Source organism: Taudactylus pleione, unplaced genomic scaffold (genome assembly GCF_031769625.1).
Source record: "Taudactylus pleione unplaced genomic scaffold, aTauple2 ptg001314l, whole genome shotgun sequence".
Classification (NCBI taxonomy): Eukaryota; Metazoa; Chordata; class Amphibia; order Anura; family Myobatrachidae; genus Taudactylus; species Taudactylus pleione.
This window is the reverse complement of record NW_028285714.1, coordinates 539279-562500: the sequence shown is the minus strand read 5'-3', so window position 1 is coordinate 562500 and position 23222 is coordinate 539279. Positions and strand designations below refer to the sequence as shown.

The window sequence follows — 23222 nt, the reverse complement described above, 5'->3', positions numbered from 1 at the left end:
ACATATTTTAGTATTAGAAATAAAACATAAATGCTGAAGGGATGGGGGAGAGAAGTTAAATTGTCCTGAAACACCATGTTCAGTGTGATAAATAGGAAAATAGTATAATATAATAAATGTAAGACATCCAGTTCCCTTTTATTCTGGCCATGACTGCTTTAATTGTCGGTATTTTTCTATATATTAATTTATAATACTTATAATTGCATTAGAAAAGCTTTTGAGCCATGAGGGTGGTATCAATAATAAAAATCTAGATGTTTCTCAAATAAAACAGCTGATTTTGCCCATGAATAATTTTGTACCAGTTAAAATGCAGGACAACAAAATGCTTTTCTGATCAGAGTTGTACGCTATTGTTGCTGTAGCTGTGGATGTGCGAATATGCTAATTCAAAAAGGCACAGAAACTTATATTGAGACACCCAACGGAGCCTTCATAGCTGTCCGCAACTTCGTACACACACGCAGCATCGGACGCAGGTCAGGCAAACATCGACTCTTACATTGAGTATATGGTCGTGCAGCATTGCCGCCGTACCTGAGACGCTGGAGCGATGTTCTCTGCGAAAAGGATCGCAGACACTGCTGGAAACATGCCCTGAAAACAGCCGGAACACACCTCCATTTTAGCCGTCACTCCCCGTTACCTCCCACAAATAGCTAATTTACTGTCATCACTTGTGATTGAATCCTCACTGCAACCGTAATCGCAATTCAATCGCAACACACATCCGCATTGCGGCTGGGAAGCATGCACAGGCCATCGATAATCGCTCAACTGCATGAACATCGGAATAGCATACATCTCTGAATCAGGCCCTATATCCCCTGCTTGTCTTTCAGACCCTTTCTCTTTCTTTCCCCCTTTTGCTCGCTCTCACCACTGCACTCCTGTTTCCCCTCTACCCCACTCTTTATTTATTAAATATTTACTTGTGTAGCCCATTCATATTCCATTACATTTTATCTCTCACCTTTCTCTTCCTTAGCTCCCATGTGTCTATCTCTCAGTCCCTCTTTCACATAAATCTCTCTCTAAAGCTGGGTACACCCCTATTCCATCACTCTGCTTATTGGGTAAACGCTCACTATCAGCTAGATGCTGTGTCCCCAGCTTGACCCTCTGTCAGCTGCCTGCGAGCCCCGTACTCACTGTGCAGACATAGCTCAGTATCTACGGGCTTCTATGGGATCGGGAGGTCGACCCAACAAATATTAAACAAGCTATAAGATGTGACCTCCTGATCCAGACCGTTGGAGGAGCGTTATAGGCCGTTTATTGACTAACGCTAATGCATCAGTACTGCATACACACCTATACAATAGCCAAACCTATCACGCTATACCGGGTGATTGGGCCAAGGATTTATAGGTGTGCACCCAGGTTTACTTGGTGGTAAGAATAAGAAATTAGCATTTTCTTTTAGCACACCTCCCCCGGGCACATACATTTTATTTACCCTTGAGAATATATATGCTACAAGAAAATGTCTGTCAGTCTTCAGGTCAAATATGTAGTCATTACTAATTCCTCTCTCCAGTATTTCCTCTGCGGTAGCCTCTCTAGCCCAGCTACCGGAAGTTGCCAGATTCTCCAGTGCCGGATTACACCCTGTGGAGGCCCCTAGGCAGTCAAAATCTCTAGGCCCCCCTCGCAAATTATCTCCTAATACATTTTTAATTTTACCAACCAACAATTTTAATAAACCGTATGTAGGTTGCGCCAAAATGTTCTTTTTTTAGTACATTGGTGAATTTAGTAGATGCAATCCATTATAGGTAATATATAAACAAATCTACCAGTAAACAACAACAATGTGTTTAGTTTTTACGCTGCAACTTTTAGAAGGGTCAATCCCTTCAGCACCTTTGTCCAGACTGTAGGTACATTGGGAGGTATGACCCGTTCATCACCGCTCCGCACAACTGCCAGTTGTTCAGACAAATTGGTTAAAACACACAAATTTATCCAATTTGAACAATTGTTTTTTTGTCCGTTTTCCAGTGTTTAAATTTAAGACCATATGATCGAATGTCATTTGTTCCCATACATTACAAGTTTTTCAGTCCAACCAGCCAGATTGGACAGATATCTGACAGATAATTGTATAGTGGATGCCCAGCATAAGATGTTTGAAATTTTTTTAAATGGGTTCTCTGATATCTAACTACAGTATACGATCCTAAAAAATAAATGTAGTAAAGTAATATGTTTCAATGGCAGATGAAAATGACGACTGTTTCATCATATGTTTTGTTAATAACTGTCTGCTTAAATATTTTAAACACTGTAATTTCTTACATAATTATGCCAGGTAATAAAACACACATCACTGTGAAGGCTAAACAGACCGTCTACTTATAGAATCCATGTAGAAAGGTATGACATGGTCACCTGGGAACTACTTCGACATTGCTTTGATCATGTAACATGCCCTAGTTCAGGGAAAGGTAATTTGTGATTGGTTGCTATCAGCTACTGCACATTTGCAGTTTGCTGGTAAATAATTCATTCCCTTATGAGCCACCTTAAATTGCAATTAGTGAACAAACAAAAGACGGCCATGCAGCCTAGAGAGAAAGAGAGAGATGATGAGTATCTCAAATGTAGCCAGCGCACAAACACGTTTGATTGGCTGCTTAATGTTCCCAAGACAATGGGGTATTTATATCTCCTGTTTCTCACAGATCTCAAAGACCATTACTGCATAATGCAAAGGACATGCCTTTTCACTTTCATTACCGCCCAGGCATGCTAACTTATATACACGCTTTAGACCTCTCTTGATCTTAATTTCTAAATAAATTAATTAGCAAACTAAAGCACTGACATACTGAAACTTTTGTTTAATCTGGCAGGCTGCATCCATAAATGACTAAGAACATGCAGCACCTAGCAAGGCATGTTTAGTTGTATGTGTGTATATTTCACAACTGCTAGATTGTTTTTGTTGTTGTTTTGGCATGGGGGTCATTTTGGATCATAAAGTTAAGACACTTTTATATAAGTGAATAATGATCACAGAGATCCACTTTTTTTTCTTTCCTCTCATGGAGTTTTATGGTTTATCTATAAGGTAGATTGGCTTACAATAGAAAACATATCTCCTATAGCTGAAAATGCCATGCATGTAGCTGACCCTCCAACTATACCGATTTGGCCGGTACAGTACCGTTTTTTAATGGTCTGTACCGGCAAAACAGGGGCTGTACCGATTGTATCGGATGAGTACAATCTCCTGAATTCTATAGCAGCGCTGGCGGGGGCACAGACTCCCGCAGCGCTGCTGAGTGACAGGTGGCTCCATCCTCCGTAGTTCTTGGCAGTAGGCACTGACGCTGACATAATGACCAACCAGGGCCAGCTGCCACCAGTCTTCAGTACCCGTGGACATGCCCCCTTTATATATGACCACGCGCCTTTTAACTGTGGCCACGCCCCTGTACCGGTTTTCAACTGAGAGATGTTGGAGGGTATGATGTAGAACATTTTATATCATAGCCTTTAACTCATAGACTGAGGGTGGTTTGTGGAGTGTCCTCAGCAGACAGGTAATACGGGTGTAGTAGGTATTGCTGCCGGCTGCATATCCCGACAGCGGCAGCCCGGCAAGGGTGAAGATCCTGATCGTCCCTAAGGTAAGTATTGCTAACCTAATTCTACCCCCTAACCCTAACCCTCCCTTAGGGGTGCCTAACCCTAACCTCCCCCCAAGTGCCTAACCCTAATCCCCTCTCTAAGTGCCTAAACCTAACCCCCCCTTCCCCGCTACCTAGACCTAAGTCCCCCGGGGGGGGTGCCTAACCCTAACCCCCCCGGGGGTGCCTAACCCTAACCCCCCCTTCTCCTAGCCTAAACCTAACCCTCCCAGGGGTGCCTAACCCTAAGCGCCCGGGAGCCCTAAACCTAACCCTCCCCCCCATACGTCTTCCGGGGAATTTTCGATGCCTGTCATTAGTACCACGCCGGGATTAGAGAGCCGGTGGTCAGCATTTAGACCGTCGGCTTCCAGACTACATCCCGGTAATGCTACTCATCACTGTTACAACATTTACCCTTTAGATAACTTGCAAGATATCCCATGTCATTTTTTTAACTGCCGAAGCCTGACAAACATTTTGTGACATGAACTTCCATGTCTGCAAACATGGAGAAGTGATGATTTAAAAATATATCTTTTCAACATTTTTAAACGAACACACATCAAAAACCCACTTCCTCCATGGGTGTGGATCGGTCTACAATAAAAAGGTCGACAATCAATAGGTCGACTATCAATAGGTTGACAGGTTCATTTGGTCGACAGGGTCATTAGGCTGACAGGTAATTACTTGGTCGACAGTGACTTAGGTTGACAGGGTTAAAAGGTTGACAGGGTTAAAATGTCGACATTAAAACGGTCAACACAAAAAATACAGTATTTTTTGGTTATATTAGCCTAACCCTAACCCAACCCTAAGATTAAGCCTAACCCTAACCCTAAACCTAACCATAAAAATAATGAAAAACCACATGTCGCCCTTTTTGTGGCGACCATTTGAATGTCGACCTTTTAACCTTGTTGATCTTTTAACTCTTGTTGACCTTTTAACTCTGTCGACTTAAGTTACTGTCTACCAATTACCTGTCAACTTAAAGTACCTGTCAATCTAATGACCCTGTCGACCTATTGACTGTTGACCTGTTGTCGACCCATTGACTGTTGACCTTTTATTGCAGACCTACCATCCGGATACCTTCCTCCACAGCACTGTGACATATAGGAAGTAGCTTTATTGATGTCTGAATGTGTTTACCTTCCCTCAATACACAGTAGAATAGTATACAAACTGTTGTTGTTTCATTATTATTATTTCAGTTAGGTAGAGGTGATAAAAAAAATTCCAAACTGGTTCAATATTTGATCGAATTTCACTGGTTTAGAAGCCACATATATGTTTGTGGTGCAGTCATCTATAGACCCATGGGTGTGTATACAATGAGTGCAGGGTGTGCAAAGCATACGAGCCCCTGAGTGAAGGGGATCCTAAACCACACACGCTGCACCTATACACAATACTTACCTGTCCATCAGTGCCACAAACATAACTGGGAAAAAAGGCACGGAGTTTCATCTTCCCAAAGATTTGCCCATGCTCAGTTGAGTAATCACCGGGAAAATGGCATAGGTGCCACGTTCCTGAAGATCTACACAAGCACAGTAGACTCTGGTACAGTGCAAGGAGCCAGAGACTACTTGGAGAGTGCACCAGCAAAAGAGGGGATGGCCTGCATGGAGACTACGTATGGACCACCTCCTCTCTTTGTCCGCCTCTATATAGACCCTAGTTAGAAATTGCAGTTTGAACTTTGCAACTATGATAGAAGTCAGCCATTCATTTTCCAGGTTGTTTGCGTTCAAGGTTTCCTCTTAATTGTATATATTTGAGGTTTGCGGTGTTGGGCTATGTTACAATTAGTATTATCCCTTTATATGAAAAACATTTTCATTTTTTTAATGCAAACTGCAAGCATTATTGTGTGCTTTAAAATCGTAATTCACATTTGAGGTTTGCCAAAAAAAAGTGAAAAATGCATTGAATTAAGCTCACTCATATTGATCCAATTCAGACATGATCACACCTATTTGGCTTTCTAGTTTTTTTTTTTAATTGATCAAAATGTGAAAACTTTTGCAAATATTTGAAATTTTGCATCAACTGGTTCAGAATCGACCCATGGGTGATTCAAGCTTTTCTTCAGCAGGGACTTCTAAGAGAGTACTCCTAAGGTAAGCTTCATTTTAAAGGAGTGACACATACTGTACACACACAAATGACCAAAACTAGAGGTGTCAGAGTGGTGTCACCACACAGAGCGCAGAGCCCTGTTGCGGCACCACCGCTTACCCATGGCACCTGCATCTGACTAGCAGGGTACCTGGAATGGCACCCTGCAGCTAGAACTACTGCTCTAGTGCCGCCCAAAGCATCCTTGGAATGCCCCAGACGTGCACATTGCACGTCTTACAGTGCCCCATTTCATTGCTAAGATGCAGGCCCATAAATGTAAGTATTCCAGGAATCATTGTCATTAATGGAGTCTGGAGCTACACAGTCCACTCATTATTTAAGTGCTTGGAACATGTATTCCCTCTTCCTCCTACTTGAGAACGGAAATTGACTGCTGCAAATACTAGCCTAACAGGCAATTTTGAGCATTCTGTAAACAGCAATAGTTGCTTTAGAATTTTCTTTTCTTTTGTAGTTGCTAAACCTTCTCACGTACAATTTAAATAATACATGCTACTATCCAGAAAAAAAATAGAATGGTTGCTTTGTGCACTCGAAGAGCTGTCATCATAGTTTTAGAAAAACAAAACACAAATTTCCTGTTCTACATTGTTTCAATTTGTGGCTTTTGGTTAATGGCTTGAATTAGTCAAAACATTATAGTTTTCTGTTATGTATATAATGACACTCATAAACAAAAATGTTTTGTCTTTTGAATGAGATCAACTTTTAACAATAGTTTGTATAATAAACACTACTTTGTACTGATAACAATTGCACAACTCTGTTTACTAGTGTTGCCAGTACTTAAGAGCCTTATAGTTTTTAATACCCCTCTTCCACCAAGATCCCGGGTCGGACTCTGTATTTTGAACACGGGTAGAATCCGGGTTAAACGACGTCGTTCACAGACATATTGCGTTGGCTCAGACCACTTTTCCCCTGTGGCGCCGACCGGCTCTTCCGGCGCAGGTAAGCAGCACTTTTCCCCTCCCCGTGATAAAAATCCCGGTTTGATGTGCATTCACGTGCAAACAGGTGTGACACAGATGGGGGAAACAGGGAGGAGGGAGCATGTAGCAGCAAGTTAGGATAAGGCCTTGACGAAGTAGTGGGTCTTGAAAGCCAGTTTGAAGGATTGTAGAGAGGTGGAGAGTCTGATGGGGAGAGGGAGAGAGTTCCAAAGGTGAGGATCAGCACGGGCGGGTGTGGGAGGAAGTAATCAGTTGGCATGAGAGGCGGCGTGCATTTGTTGATGAATACCCCAAAATAAGATTTTGCATTGATTATTTTAGGAGGGGTCTTAATATATAGAAAAAATTAACAGAACTTCCATGATCATAAAGTTAAACAAGGAAGACTTTCCTAGGAACCAGCTAAACATATAGGAAAATTGTAGTGATAATTTAGCAATAGATTAGATTATTCCTAATGTCTAACATTGTTGCTAAAATTTCACTCCCAGTCCCCCAGTGAACTTCAGCAACTGCATGTTGATAGTTGTGGCTGACCAACATATGACATGCAGAACCGTTTCCTAGCACTGAAATATTGTGAAATACAGAACCATACATCACCGTGTGCAACATCTACTTAATTTAAATAGAACACCTTGATTTTGGATCCTTCATTTGCTGGGTTGCGAGCAAGCAACATACGTAAAAAAAATTATCCGTGTGCGTAGCTGGAGTTGTTATGTCAGTTCTTTATGTCTTTATCTCCCCCACCTTTACCATCTCTCTCTCATTGTTCCCCGCTATGTCTCTCCAACCCACCTCTCTGTCTCACTCTCTCTCCTTCTCTCCCACCAACCCTTCCCTATCTTTCATTCTTCTTTCTTACCGCTGTTGCTCCCTCTCTGTCTCTCCTCCTATCTTCCTCTTACTTTCCCCCATTCTTTTCTCTCTCTTCTAGATGTGTACACTTGCACCCAGCACATGCAAATTCGCAAAGTTACGACATGGCAGGTGATCGCACGGCAAGGCATAAGCACGCCCACTATGTCTTGGCGTGAGATCGCTTTGTGTATGTAGACGCCCACCAGCCTGTCTTAAGACGCCCACTTACGCACGTCATCTCCAGGAAGTGTATGTAACCATCGGTACATTGGGTACTATCGGATGCGATTGCAGCGCTTGAGGCAAACCATACCCTACCACAAGCACTGCGAACACTTCAGTGTGAAATACAACCAGGTGTCGTGTACTGTGATGCTGCCTGTTAATTATGCATGCCTCTGCAATGGCGTTGAGACGCTCAGGCACGCCTGCGTACGTACCTCCACTCCCCTGTTTCTAGTGGCATGCCCCTTCGCCTTCCATAAACGCCTTCTCCTGTCACTCATTGTGCTGGGCTGTCTATGCACAGCGAGCGAACGCTTCCCGATTGCACTGGTCCAACCACGCAATGCAATGAATATGCATGTGCAGAATACACAAAACCAGCCAGCTACGAGCGACCGGGTCTGAATTGAGCCATATGTTTTTTAAAGGTGTGCTTGTCATTAAACATGTAAACATCGCCATTAACCAGAGATGTGTTGATGATGTTTTCTTTTTTTTGGTGCACTGTGCTTAGACCAGTGTCCCAATGCACTGCTTGGGCCCATCCCATTCCATTCCCTGATTGTCCTGCAGCATTCTCCTAAAATACAGTAGTGATGTCCATCGATAATTCAACCATCAGTGATTTTCCATAAATGGTTTCTAGCCACATGTAAAGTGGCAATGGCACCATCGATGAAGACCTGCAATGGTGAACCATTTGATTGCTATCCCTAGTTGTTATTATTCATCTCCTGATTGTTTTTGTTTACTCTGGTATCAGAACTAGATTAAGAGGAAGGCACAGGGGGGGCACATGCTCTGGGCTCTCCTCTCTCAGGAACCCCCATCCTTTAATTACATTTGCAGTGCAGAGCATGACTGCAATGCAAGTTGAAAAAGAGAAAAGGGAGGTGGAGTCTGAGCAGGGGGCATTGCTACATGGCACTGTACAGTCAGTGCCTGCAGCATGGCAGAGAGAATGGGAGGATCTGCTGCAGACTCAGAGTGATGAGGACTGTCCAGTAGCCAGCTTATCATTATAAGCCGGCTACTGGACAGTCCTCATCATTCTGAGTCTACAGCAGATCCTCCCATTCTCTCTGCCATGCTGCAGGGCCTCAGGGAGGGGGGCCATTATACTGCCTGATTGTCTATCTGTATGTATGTATGTATCTGTGTAGGTGCTTGACTATATATGTGTGAATGTGTGTGACTATGTGTATACTGTATGTGCATTTGACTGTATACATGTGTGCATTTGTGTGACTGTATATATGTATGTGTATGACTATGTATGTATACATAACCCCCAACCATCCCAATTTTGACAGGACAGTCCTGCTTTTCAGGAACTGTCCCTTCCATGGGCTACAGTGTTTGTGGTTTGGGAAAGGTACATAGAAATATAGAAACATAGAATCTGACAGCAGAAAAAAACACTTGGCCCTTTAGATAGATATGAGACAGACAGATACTGTAGATCATCTGCCGCCGGTATTTCATACCCAACCCGTATTAATGTATTAAAGATGAGCATTTACAATATTAGCAAATACAATATAATCATGTATAATGAACATACCATGATGGGTGTTGAAGAGTATCTAGATCCAACTAGACAGTATGTGACATGCTTAGTGCACTTGGTTAAATCAAAGTGTCTGCATAGGTTATTTTAAGATGTTGGCATCCATGATTGTTTTGTCATAGAAAAGCAGGAATGTTCTGGGAATAACAGGGTTATTGGGGTCTATGGAAACCACTTTACATAAATGTCACATTGCACAGTAATCAGGTTCTCGGTAAAGTGGGAACATGCACAGTTCTATTTAACATCTGCATGTTAAGAATCCTGCTAACTATTTAGTGTACTCATTCCCTATCGGGAATATTCATGTCACAAGCAAGTACTGCACTAATCCTTCCCACTTACAGTATATGTATGTTCTTTTTTACTGTCACGTGCAGACAAATTGTTCAGCTAATGTCCCAGTTGTAGGACAGATTACTACTCTCTTATCAGCCTTTAAATATAAAAAAGTCATGACTATCGTTTCTGACTTCCATCCAGAAAATGATAGTCCAGCTAACTGCTAGTTTCCCTAGGGCCGATCATGTTACACATTCTCCAAAGGTCATGCGTGATAATGAACCTTTGAGGGTCTCCCAAAGCACATTGGTATGATATCTTATTATAGCCGTGTTCTCTACCTCTCAAACATATTTATATCTAACTATAGCTCTACCATGATGAAGAATTTAATCTTAACCTTCTATTACCAAAGGGGGCAAGCAACAAAACTCGATTTCTATTAAGTCATCTGCTGCTACCAAATGGGTCCTGTAATACAACCTCTTATTCAGTAGTTAATAAGACCAGCATGACAGCTCCATAACTTTGTAAAGACTTTAATGAAACAATCACTTTATACTTCTACACACTTTGTAAATATCATGGCCACACATATGAGTCGACATCTGTAAGTAAAACGGATACTGAAAGAGTTACTATGACTTATTATACTGTGGATAAAACATAGAAAATTAGGTCATTTATTATAATAATAGATCACTTTGTCTACACGTAAATTTCATAAGCTATTTCTTACACATCCATTCCATATGCCTCCTTTCACTTAGAGGCAGACCAGGGAATGGACTTGAGGGTGTGCAAGCATTAGCTCACGAGCAGGGACCTCTTCCCTCATGTGCTTCTCTTTACATTTTCTTCTATTCCTTACTCCCCATAAGGGCACCTAACACGGGACCGCCAACTCCCGGCTGCTTATTGTGAGTGCTTTAATCGCTATTGCAGCAATGTATATAAATCATGTCCTTGCCCTGTACTGTATTGTACTGTAAGTTACTTGTTTCTTGTTCACTTATTAGTTTATGTACTATGTAAGGCGCTGCGGAACACTTGTGGCGCCATATAAATAAAGGATAATAATAAGGAGGAATTCACACGAGTGTCCCATACAGACCATAAGAAGAAATACGCATATGCGACTGTCAGAAGGCTCCTCACTTGCGGGTGAGAGGCCCTCGCTGCGCGATATGCACTGATGCTGATGTTGATGATGATTATTTATGACAAATCAGCAAACATACCTGGTTGTCTATTCTCAACTTGACCCCTCCCGCTGATACTAATACTGTTATTAATATGACTATTCTCATTATTTATTAGATGTATTCAATTGTTCTGTGGCATGAAAGGAAATTCCCATTAAAATAATGGATGTTTGTATTAAGTGAAGTTTTATACTACTTTAGTAATGTTGCAATTGCGTCAGTATTTTGCATTGTAAATGTGACTTAGTATTTATTAATAACACTTTCCAGACAATGATATACAGTACTGTACTGTCTTTTGTATAGAACACTTCACTAAAGTACTATATTGTGTACAAACTGTGTACTGTAACTTTAGCATTTACTGCCACCACTGACAAAATATATAGGATCTCATTCAGAGCCGCTCGCAAAATGCGAGCGCTCGCTCTGAATGAGGGCGACCGCCTCTAGGTTCAGAGCCGGCCTCCTGGCCATTTGCTAGGCTGTGACTGACCACCCACAGCTTTAGCGAGCGGCCAGGTTGATCGTTGCGGGCTCCTATTTGCTAATATTTAATGATATCATATGTTTACAAATGTATTTGGTATAATGTGGGGATGTGGTCAGAATGTAGACATTCAAAAAGTCGACATTCAAAATGTTAACACTATAATATCAACATGTTCAGGATGTCGACGTATTTTGGTCAAAGTGTCAACATGTTGATAATGTCAACAATATGTTGGTATTATGAATGTCGACACATTTAATTAGGATTAGGCTGCAATTAGGGTTAGGGTTTGTCTAAAATAGGAGGGTCGACATAATGAACAGGTTGATATTATGTCAGTGTCAACCTACCTTAACAATAACCATAACCCTAACCATACTTGCCTACTCTCCTGTCAGTTGTGGGAGACACCTGAACTTGCGGGAAGTCCCCAGCACCTCCGGAAGAGTAGCCGGACCTACCGCATCCTGCCATCTCCTAACAAAGTGGGCACTATGTTGAGGATAGTGCTGCAAATTGCAGTTAAATGGGGAGACATGTTTCTATGCAAATCACTTCATATTAGCCGTACCACAAATCGCTGCATTCCCATTGAGGGGGAGGGGCCTAATGATGCGAAGTGCCGAGAACCGCTCCCACCTCCAGTCAGCAGTATCTCTTCTCTGGGCTTCTCCCGGACAAGATAGCTGAAAATTAGGCAAGTATAACCCTAACCCTAATGATAACGTTAACTCTAAACCTAATACTATGTCAATATTCATGAAATCAACATTTCAACCATGCCAGCATCATCAGTGTTGACCTTTTGCTCTCCTCATTGTGAATGTTGGACCTCTTGATCTGAGACATACTGAATGCATAGCAAATGAATAATTCCAACAGGTATGTAATACTTAATGAAGCAGCTCAATTCAGAAACTTCCCATATTTCATTTAAAGGCCTAAGTTAATTTATGAAATAAAGGAATCAGTATGAATGACCGCCGGACGTCAGCCCGGCGGTTGAAATCACGACACCGGCAGCCCGATGGGTGAAAATCCCAACAGCATAGATATGTATACTTTCCCTACCCCTCTCCCCCCCCCTAACCCTCCCTTAGGGGTGCCTAACCATAACCTCCCCCCGTTAGTGCCTAAACCTAACCCCTCTTCCCCTAGCCTAACCCTACCATTCCCCAGGGGGTGCCTAACCCTAAGTCCCCCCTGGGGGTCCCTAAACCTTACCTCCCCATCTCCAGCTAAGTGTATACTCACCCGCGGCAGAGGACGATCGGTACGGCGTCCTCCCGGCGTTCCATCGTCGGGATTAACATAGGCATTTGGTATTTCAATGCCTATGTTAAATCCCTTGCCGGGATTACAGTGTCAGGATTGAGACCTTCATAACTACATCCCCGAAATACTTCATACTAATTTTAGCATGTTTTTCCAAACAATCTGAAAACTCCTTTTAGCTCTAAGTTAGTAAAACTTATGCATCTTCCTATAGATTATGTAGAGAATACCTGTGCATTTTTTGGGGAATATGCAATGTTTCAAAAATATAAGAGATTTCTTATACAGCATGATTTAGCAATGCAAGTACAATGAACCAATAAAATCCCGGATGTGTTTGCTACACTATCAATTCATTGTTGCTGTGAACTCTGCTGACCGATCACACACAGAGCAGTCTGCAGTCACAGGACATAGATATTTGTGCGACAGTATTTGACGCAAGCAGTAAAACCCAGACTAGCATATATTATGGTTTCTTCATATAATCCCCAAGTCTTCGCTTCCTGTCTTGAGAATCCATTGCTAAAATCATCAATGTGCCTTTTATTATGAGGAAATACTTTTCATAGCTCATGGAGAAACAATTATCTATTGACTTTAGGAAATCATATGACCAGTATAGCGAACGCATGAAGTTAAGCATTGAAGGTCTCACTCTCATTCAACTTTATTGCTCAGTCTATTAAGTTTTACCATACAAAAAGCACACATGGAAAGTACAGTACAAAACAATTTAAAAAGCTCATTAATTACAAACACAATTATACCTAACAATTACAAAAATTAGTTTAATATGATGCTGACAAAAATGGACCATAGTGTATGCATGTGTTAGGGAAGTTAGACTGCAAGCTCCAATTGGGCAGGGACTGAAGTGAATATTCAATATTCTCTGGAAACTGCTTTGCAATATGGTGGCACTATTCATAAACAATGACAAATAAGAATTACCAACATTGGGTATGGTTTGAATAATAACACTTAATAATATAACAAAAAATACCAAAATTACAACTTCATCAACACATCTATAGTAAAAAAAAAATAATGGAATGAGAACATGTTTTGTAAAATAAAAAATAAATTGGTTTTGTATACTCATATGTTACTTAAAAATATGTTTTATGTTTTTAGTGTTATCACCTGGAATTTAATTGAATAATAATTATTTTTTCAAAATGAATAATTAAGATGGCTTATTAAAACCAGATATGCTTAGAATACAGTGCTATATTAAGACTAGCAATACTTGTAAAATTAGTTAACAACCACTTTTTCAGAATAACATTTATCAGTTTGTTTTAGTATTGTGCAATTGTTAATTTTGTTAATTTTTGTTGCCATGACAGAGCATAAAATAAATACTAATACAATATGACAGGGAACAGATCTGAATAAATTTCCAGTAATATTTAACAGGGTATCAAAACTGTAGTCACAATATTCCCTAAACTCATAAGGCACGTGTTAGTACGAGAATCCTATATGTCAGTACTTCAGTACCCTATTTGGGAATAGTGGGACCTGCGTATCTAGTCTCATGCATCCATTTTAGAGGAGGTAACCATGAACTGTGTGCAAGAAAACATAAACAAATGTGACATTTCATTTTTTACTGTATGTATGTAACAGATCAGGCATCAGAGAAGGCGAAACACAATTTGCAAGAGGCAAGAGAAAAAAAAACATTTTTGGAGCACTCTTATGGGGCACTCTTATGTAAATCTACCAATGAGAATAGATGGTTAAAACATCAATATAACATATTTTTGCCACTATTCACATTGTATAAAAAAAATCACATAATTAATTCACAACGCAATTCTAATTTTTTTTATGTATACCTCCAATGTTCTTTTAGGGTAATATCATTGAAAGTTAAGTTTTAACCATTTATTGTCATTGTTAGATTTAAATAAGAGTGCCCCAAATCAGTGCACAAGTGGAGCATAATTAAATACTGTAAGTGTCATGGGGTGTCAGTAAACTATAAGTGGCATGGGGTGTCAGTAAGCTATAAGTGTCATGGGGTGTCAGTAAGCTGTAAGTGTCATGGGGTGTCCATAAGCTGTAAGTGGCATGGGGTGTCAGTAAGCTGTAAGTGTCATGGGGTGTCAGTAAGCTGTAAGTGTCATGGGGTGTTGAGTAAAAGTTAAAAGCATTGATCTGAGGATGGAGTAGATGCCGAGGGAGATCTAATTTTGGAAACATCTTAGGAAATATAGTTTAGGGGAATAGACTCCATTGCAATAACCATAACAGTATTAAAATCTTGTGCAATGCACAATTTGTGTTGATGCAAGCAGAATAAAGCAGACACCAGAGTGCCGGGATCATAAATATTAACTATAGTATTAGGCAAGATGGATCATGATAAACATCAGAACATTTACTGTAAATTGGACCTGGCAGTTAGCAGGACCATAACACATTTATCCCTGTTTTTAGTCATCTTGTTTTCAGTCATCTGGTGCCAAACAGATGTTCAGGTCAGTGTTAAAAGGATGGTTCATGTTTCTTAGTATAATGGGTGTCTTCAAGGATCAAGTCCATCAGCTTCAAGCCTCTACAAGTCATTCTCCATTTCCACTTCATCATAAATGTTGGACCCCGAATCATGGCAAAGGAAATAAATGGGGGAAACAATGGAGAGATAAGTAGAGGAGGAAAACTCCATAGAACAAAGGAGTTGATTCGGACCGCTCGCTAGATGCGTACGCCCGTTACATGCGTATGCAAATTCGGCTATGTGACAGCAAGGGAGGCGATCGCATGGCAAGGCATAATAAGCACGCCCACTATGTATTGGTGTGCGATCACTCAGTGTATGCAGACGCCCACCAGCCTTTCTTAAGATGTCCACTTGCGCACGTCATCTACAGGATGTGTATGCAACCATCGGAAGCGAACACAGCGCTTGTGATTGGCCATACTCTACAACAAGCACTGCAAGCACTTCAGTGTAAAATTCAGCCAGGTGACGTGTACTATGATGCCGCATCTTAATTATGCATGCCTCTGAAACAGCGTTGAGACACTCAGGCACGCCTGTGTTCGCACCTCCACTCCCCCATTTTCATAGACCAACCCCTGTCACCACCCACAAACAGCTTCTCCTGTCACTCACTCAGCTGGGCAGTCTATGTGCAGCGAGCCAGGGCCGTAACTAGGGTGGTGCGACCTGTGCCATGGCACAGGGCACCGCTGGACAGGGGGTGCTGTTTAGGCCTGTCAGTTTTCTATTTATTATCATTCTAAATTGCAGGTTTCTTTTATTTTGTCCCCAGCATCTTCTGGACTCCCCTATTTCTTGCCTGGTCCTACCCAGTGAGACCATGCCCTATTTTGAGGGCATGTCCCTATTTGAAATATACGGGGACGCCAATGCTCTTTCTGGCACGGAGCATCAAAAAGTCTAGTTATGGCTCTGCGCGAGCATACACTTCCCATTCGCTTCCCGTTCCCTCGGACTGGTTTGCGCATGCGCACTGCGATGCATACATATGCGCACAAAGCAAACATCGGCAGTCTGAGTGCAAACGCTTCTTAACGAGTGGGTCTGAATAGGGCCAAAAATCCCCAATAAAGTAGCTACATGGATAAAACTGCATGAAAGCACACAAAAAGAAACAGAAAATAGAATGTTATATACCACTTGGCTAAATCCCAAATATGGAAAGGGGTAGATACCTGAAGCAATCAAAGTGACTCAAGCTGGGTAAATGTTCCCGATCAGCAAAGTAGTTTGTACCCAGCTTGACCCCCTTTGACTCAGTACATACTGAGCTAGAAATAGCTCAGTGTGTATGTTCCTCTGCGAGATGGGAAGGTCGGCATCTAAAATATTAGCAGCAAATATGATGTGCCCTCACAATCCGACAGTTGCAGGAGTGTTTTAAGTAGATTATCAGTTAAAATGCTTCTGCATACACACCTATACAATCGTTATGTCGATCACTTGATTTCAGGTGATCTGCCCAATGTTTGTATAGGCGTGTACCCAGTTTTATCTTAGGGAAAGTGATGTATACTAGAAGGATAGGTTTAATAATTACATTGTAGCTCTGTAGTTCTGGAATGTTAGTAGTAGTGGGTACAACCAGGCTAACGCCAGGGATCTGGGCACCACTATATGTTCTCCTAAAGTGCAGCCTTGCCCCAGGCTTTTTATATTGTTTAGAGTGGTAGTAGAGCATCACTTTAGTTTGGTGTAGTACTGGGCTGTAAACAATAGCCCATCACCACACTTCCAATTCATCATTAACATGGAGAAGTAGCAGCCAACAGCTTCATGGTTAATAAGCTACCAACACTTGCACCTCCATGTCAGCAATCAGTGCTCTGTACCTATGTGAGCATGAGTGGTAAAATCATCCGATACTTATAGTGATAGTAAGATCAAAGAACTAGTAGAGAACATTATGCAAGTAAGAGCAGAGTTCAACAATGAATATAAGGCCAAACATTACCCCCTCTGTGCTAAGTGCATCCTACACATCCGATAACAATGGTGGGTCAGGGGGCTTTGCAGATCTTTGGTGTTATATGTAATCAGAGGTGCACCATAAGAGGATCTTTTGATCTCATGCAGCACTAAACTCTCACAAATACAAAGGGTAGACTTTGATCATTTATTCCACCAGAAACTCATTAAAAAGTGCATTTTATTACAAAAATTAAGTATTGCTTTCAAATGCTGAGAGCTAAGTAAGAGATCTATTGTCCCTATGCAGCAAGACAGATGGATATTTTATTATACTGGCAATGTAAACCCCATTTGTGGTGGACCTCCTATTCAGAGTAAAGTACTGCAGCTTCTCTTGCCTGTATATGCCTGTCTGATTTACCCATACTTGGCTTCTCTCCTGGAAACCCCGCGAAGGTGTGAATCCTGATTTTTTGGGAAATCCCAAAGTCTCCACATATGTAGGGAGCTTCCCCACATCTAGCCCATTTCCTATTGAAATGGGCTGGATGTAACAATGTAATTCATCATAGATGCCTCACCTGACCAGAGAAGACTATGCAGTAACCTTAATATTTCAAGTGTTCTTTCAATATAGCCTATTTTAGTGCCACCATACACTACTTCTCTGGGTACTATCCTGTCCTCTAGCTGCTCAGCATTACCCTATCCAAGCAGGGCTTTCTCTACCCTCTATATCCATCAACCTTGTATGTAAGGGGTTCTACGGTATTGATGTAGAAGTTGATGTTTTCAACCAACTCAATTTTTTCTGAATTTCACTTAAAATTGCCTACAGTCTTAACAATTATTATATAGTGACCCCCAGAGATATAGCCCCTTTCACTCACACATACAGTAATGGAACAAGTAACATATTCCTGCCAATAGCAGAAAGTATCATTTCTCTCCCAGCTATATTTGTACACTGAGTAATGCTTGGCAGCGTGGAGTATTTTCCCATGTCTTCATACTGTCTCCCTGAGGTATGAGGTCTTGAATACCCATCAATATACTATGAATAACTGGATGATGTCCCTCACCATCTACAAATTGAGTCATTAATAATAAAGTAGCACACTGTGTTGAGAATGAAACATGTGGTTGTCTACCTTCTATAGTACTTTATTAGCTATGATCTTATGACAGCTACTGGCTACATGGCAGCTATGGGAGTTATAGAACTGCAGAGAATTCCAGAGCTCTGTCTTGGCCTTTATGTGATTACCATTTTGTTGCAAAAAACAGCAAATTCCTCCTGCTATAAAAATTATATTATGTCCATATGCTGGTACTAATATTAATAATAATATTAGGTGTTGCTAACCTATATCAGACATTCCAACTCATTATTCATACACTAGCACCCCCAAATATTTTATTTTCTATGTTAGCTGTATAGTGTATGACTGTTTAAATTCATTTTAACTGCCACTTCTTAAGTAAATTCAGATTTCCATTGCGAACAGCATAAAGCAGTGTATACATTATTCTGCATTCTTAAAAGTCTTCTGGATTGTAACTCATAGCTCTGGTGTCCTGTGATTACTTAAATACTGTAATATAAAATGCAATGGTATTAAAACTATAAGCAGAATAATCCATACTTTTGCTAATATCATTATTCTTTATTAATAAAAATAAATATATAACTGTTAATTTTGACAAGGATTAATTTACTTTTAGACTTAGTCGCTTATTTAAAATTGTAGTGGGTTTAAAGTCACATTTTAGTCCTCTTTATTTTCTTTGATTTAGTCAGTGGACCTCAGTTTTCATTTTAGTCTAATTTTAGTCAATGTTTTAGTCCTAATTTTTGCAAACGGTTTAATGATACTGTAATGGATTTTACTGAAAGAACTTTTATCTAAAATTCCCTTGAGAACTTGAGAACTTGAAGTCAGCATCCCTTTAAGTACAGTATGTGTTTAGTAATCTAGTGAGATTGTGTTACATACTGATTTACTGTAGTACTCCTCCCATGTATCATATACAAATTATGCCTTAAGTTTGTTAGAACAGAGCAATACACAATCATATTTCCTTCACACAGTTCATATTTATTTTCTGCAAATCTCTAGAACACATAACTCTACTTCAAAAATAGAATGTAGTGTATGTAGTATCAGTGTTAATTTTGACAAGCATCTAAAATTTAGTTTTAGGGGCATATTCAATTAGGTCCAAAAAGTCCCATGCTTTTCGCATACCGAACTTTTCGCCAACATCGCTGGTTTTCCATGCGAAAAAGTATTGCGCTCGTCCCTGCTTATCCCCGTATTCAACTAGAAATCAGCGAAAATTGGGCCCGGCGAATTCGGAACTGGTGAAAAGTGGGGAAATTTGGGGAAATCAGCCTGACACCCCCTAATAGATGCATTGAGATTGGGGCTCACTATAGATACCCCCGAATAGGCCTGTTGAAGGTATTTGGGGTACTTAAATGCTCTCAATAGCTGCTAATTAGCGTCTTTGCACAAGTGGTGAAGAATAGCATTTAGCATTTTTTTTTGCAGAAAACAAGTAGTCCCAGCAAATTTGGGGTACACGAAAATGGGTGCTAGTATATTTTAAAGTTGCTAAAGTGAAGTTTTAAAAAACCTAAAAAAATCCACCTGCAGCAAGCACCTGCAATATTAAAAACATCTGGGGCATACTTGGGCCCCTCCCCTGGAGTCTATTTTGCTAGTTTTTAAGTTTGTCCCCCAACTTTGTACTTTTTCACCCGCTTTTTCAAACTAACTAAAGTCTTTGGAATTGAATACGGGGATAAGTTTTCACCGGCGATACTTTTCCGCAGAAATTAGCTTTTCGGACCTAATTGAATACGGCCCTTAGTCACTTATTTAAATTGAACACAAATTCCTTTGTAATTTTCATTATTAAAATGTTTATATTATTGTTATCGTTACAATTTAGTCCTAAAAAAAATGTTGTTGACGATTACTTTTAGTCAAAATTCTTATCAACAAAATTTACTCTGATATATAAGTAGTATAGATCTATAATTTCCATGTGTCCTACATGCATTCTCTGTTCCGGAGCCATACACATTCTCATACTTAGGGACTCATGTAGGAGTAAGTCCATCTGAAATACATAATTTTGTACCTTAGCAAAACCCCAGCTCAACTGTATACTGCATTGTAAGAATAAAGCTGCACAGGCTTTGGTCCATATGTAAAGTGCCGAGATTTCGTCAATTTAGCAACAAAATTTAAAACTCAAAATATTTTACAATGCAAGACCAACTTAGTAATAACTTGTAATAAATTGCACTTTAAACCTTAGTGCTAAATTGCTGCAAATTTACCACTTTGTTAAGCTTGCCCTCTATTACATTTGGGACTTTGGACCTCATTCAGAGTCGGTCGTAAGCGGCCACTCGGTCGTACGCATCCAATGTTTCCAAACCACGCATGCGTACGGTTAGTTGTGCGCATGTGCGTACGAGACCTTGTGATCCAAAATGCTGTAGATCGTAAGGCTTACGAGCAGGAAGTGGCTTCCGAGAGTTGATTGACATGAAAGGCCGTTTGTGAGTGGTGACAGGGGTGGTGGTCTGAAAACGCAGGCATTCCTTACCGCTTTCAGGGCGTACATAAATTACCTGCTACGACCGACATAGAAGGCCGTAAGTAGTAAAACGTCACTCTGTGAGCAGGTTCGAGGCCTGGCTAATCGTACAGCTTAAGGTTGGGTACGTGCTCTCTCAAGCCCCAGAGTACAATCGATACTATCGAATGTTACTGATGTTCGGAGTGATGTTTCTATTTTGAGCCACACAATGCAAGCAGCTAATAATCGTTTGTTGTAGCTAATAACACTGCTAATTGGCATGTAATTAATTTAGCTGCGTCTGCATTAGCGAATAATAAGAATAAATATATTTCAGGGGGATGGCTTATTCTATGCGTTTTTTTGGTAATTTTTGGAGTAATTTGCACACAACACAAGCGGCCGCAACCATCAAAAGAAAATTAACATGCAGCGACTGACAATGACTGACAACGACTGACTCGATCGCTAGCTGCTATCACTCGTTAGCTAGAGGAGGTGCATTGTTCACATATTGGCGTCCCTTTGGTTACGACCGACCGGCCATGCGATCGCTTCCTTTTTTAGTTTTGCGGTCGTTAGGCGTTCGACCGAGCGGCGCTTATGACCGACTCTGAATGAGGTCCTTTGTCCCCTAATTACTACAATCCACTTTTGGTTGTAATGTGTACTGTCCCTGCGAATCATCACTTCAGACTGCTCACTGATTTTTTTTTAAAAAGTTGATCACTAGGGGTAGGCTTTCAACTCTGCTCTGCTTATCAGAGGAGAGCAGGAGTCGGGGAACCCTGCTTAACACCATCTCCAGTTAGTATTGTTATAGCCGGGCTCCCACCAGGTATTTTTTCACAATTCACCCTTATTACATTTCAAGCAGATCAATTTCCCATACAAGTATTGGAAATGAAATCTGCTTACTAAACAAATGCGAATTAAAGGTCTTGTAGTAGTTTTTCAAGAAAGCTGCTCCAAAAGCCCTTTTATACATTTCAGAGAAACTAAAATAATGTGAATAGGGTGTGAAAACATCAGTTTTCACATTATTTTAGTAAAAAAAATAATTGAACCTTTTACTTGTTGTGCTGCTAACTCTAAAGCTGGGTACACATGTAAAGATTTTCTTTACAACCATCCAACTAGTTGATTGGTTGGACTGAAAATCTGGTAACATATGGGAGTAACTGATGATCAGTAACTTGCTCCTAAATGCCAGAAAACAGATGAAAATGGTCGTCAGACAAGTTTGTTAAATGTTTGATCTAAACAATTTGCTCAAACAACAGTTTTTGTCCATTTTCCGGCGTTTGGGAGCAAATTGCTGATTGTCATTTGCTTTCATACCTTACCAGATTTCATTCCAACCAATCAACTAGTCATTCCAACCAATCAACTAGTTGGGTTGTTGGACAGAAAATCTTTACGTGTGTACCCAGCTTAAATCTTACCTCCCAACTGTCCCAATTTTGGAAGGATAGTCTGTATTTGAAGACCTTGAAAGGGGCGGAGTATCAACCAAAAGTGGTTGTTTTGCGGGCGAATTTGGGCACAGTTTGGATTGGGCAGTATTTGAGTGGAAGCACGCAGAGCTGACTTTATCCCAATTTTGCATGTATAAATGTTTGAAGGAGTGATCTAAATGATGCCCTTTCAAATAATCAACTGCAACAAATAAAATACAGTTCATTGTGGGCCTGATTTGGATGCGTTTTACATAAAAAAACGCTAAGAAAAATGTATTTATAGTGAGTCCTGTATGTATGTTCAGTCGAATCCTATTCAAGATGTGTCCGACTCTGCAACAGCAATTATATGTGCACCAGGGGTTGGGTACAGGGTGCTGGCGCTCGTGATCCCAGTAGTTAGAATTCCGATGCCGGTACCCTTGACAGGGTCCCAATCTCGACAGAAGGAGGTAAGTATACTTTCCTTCCCCTATCTCTAACCCTATCCTCCCTCCCAGCAGCCTAAACCTTACCCTCCCCCAGTGACTAACCATAACCCTCCCCTAGTGCCAAAGCCTAACCCCTAACACTAACCCAGGTCCTTAACTAGGGTGGTATGACATGAGCCATGGCACAGGGCACCAGAGGGCAGGGGGCACTGTTCTGGCATGTCAATTTACTGTTTATAATCATTCTCTTTGTAGCTTCCTCTTCTTTTATCCCCAGTATCTGCTGGCCACCCCAGGAGTACCCCTATCTCCTACTTGGCTGAGTCCCTCCCCTCCATCTGGCCACCTCTCCAAGAACCTTCAATCACATCCTCTTTTCACACAGACATTTCAAAATACTGTCATACTTGGGATTTGAACCTATTACCTCTCACATGAGTCAGACACCTTACACATGGAGCTACCGGCCCCACAATTTCTGATGGCATCCCTGAACACAGACACTGATTCCCAACCCAGGTGTTACCAGCACACCTCAAGTACCCTTGTCGGTGAGTTCAGCTGTCACTGCAGGGTACATACACACATTTCCCCACTGCTAATATTAGCTGCATATACACTACAAGTAGCACTCTTTCTATAC

At 40.9% G+C, this 23222-nt stretch overlaps 1 protein-coding gene across 2 annotated transcripts in view; it reads right to left on the bottom strand.

The window, feature by feature from the left end:
• Positions 1 to 23222, bottom strand: part of LDB3 (LIM domain binding 3) — a 201852-nt gene that overhangs the window by 145315 nt on the left and 33315 nt on the right. The window lies entirely within an intron of this gene.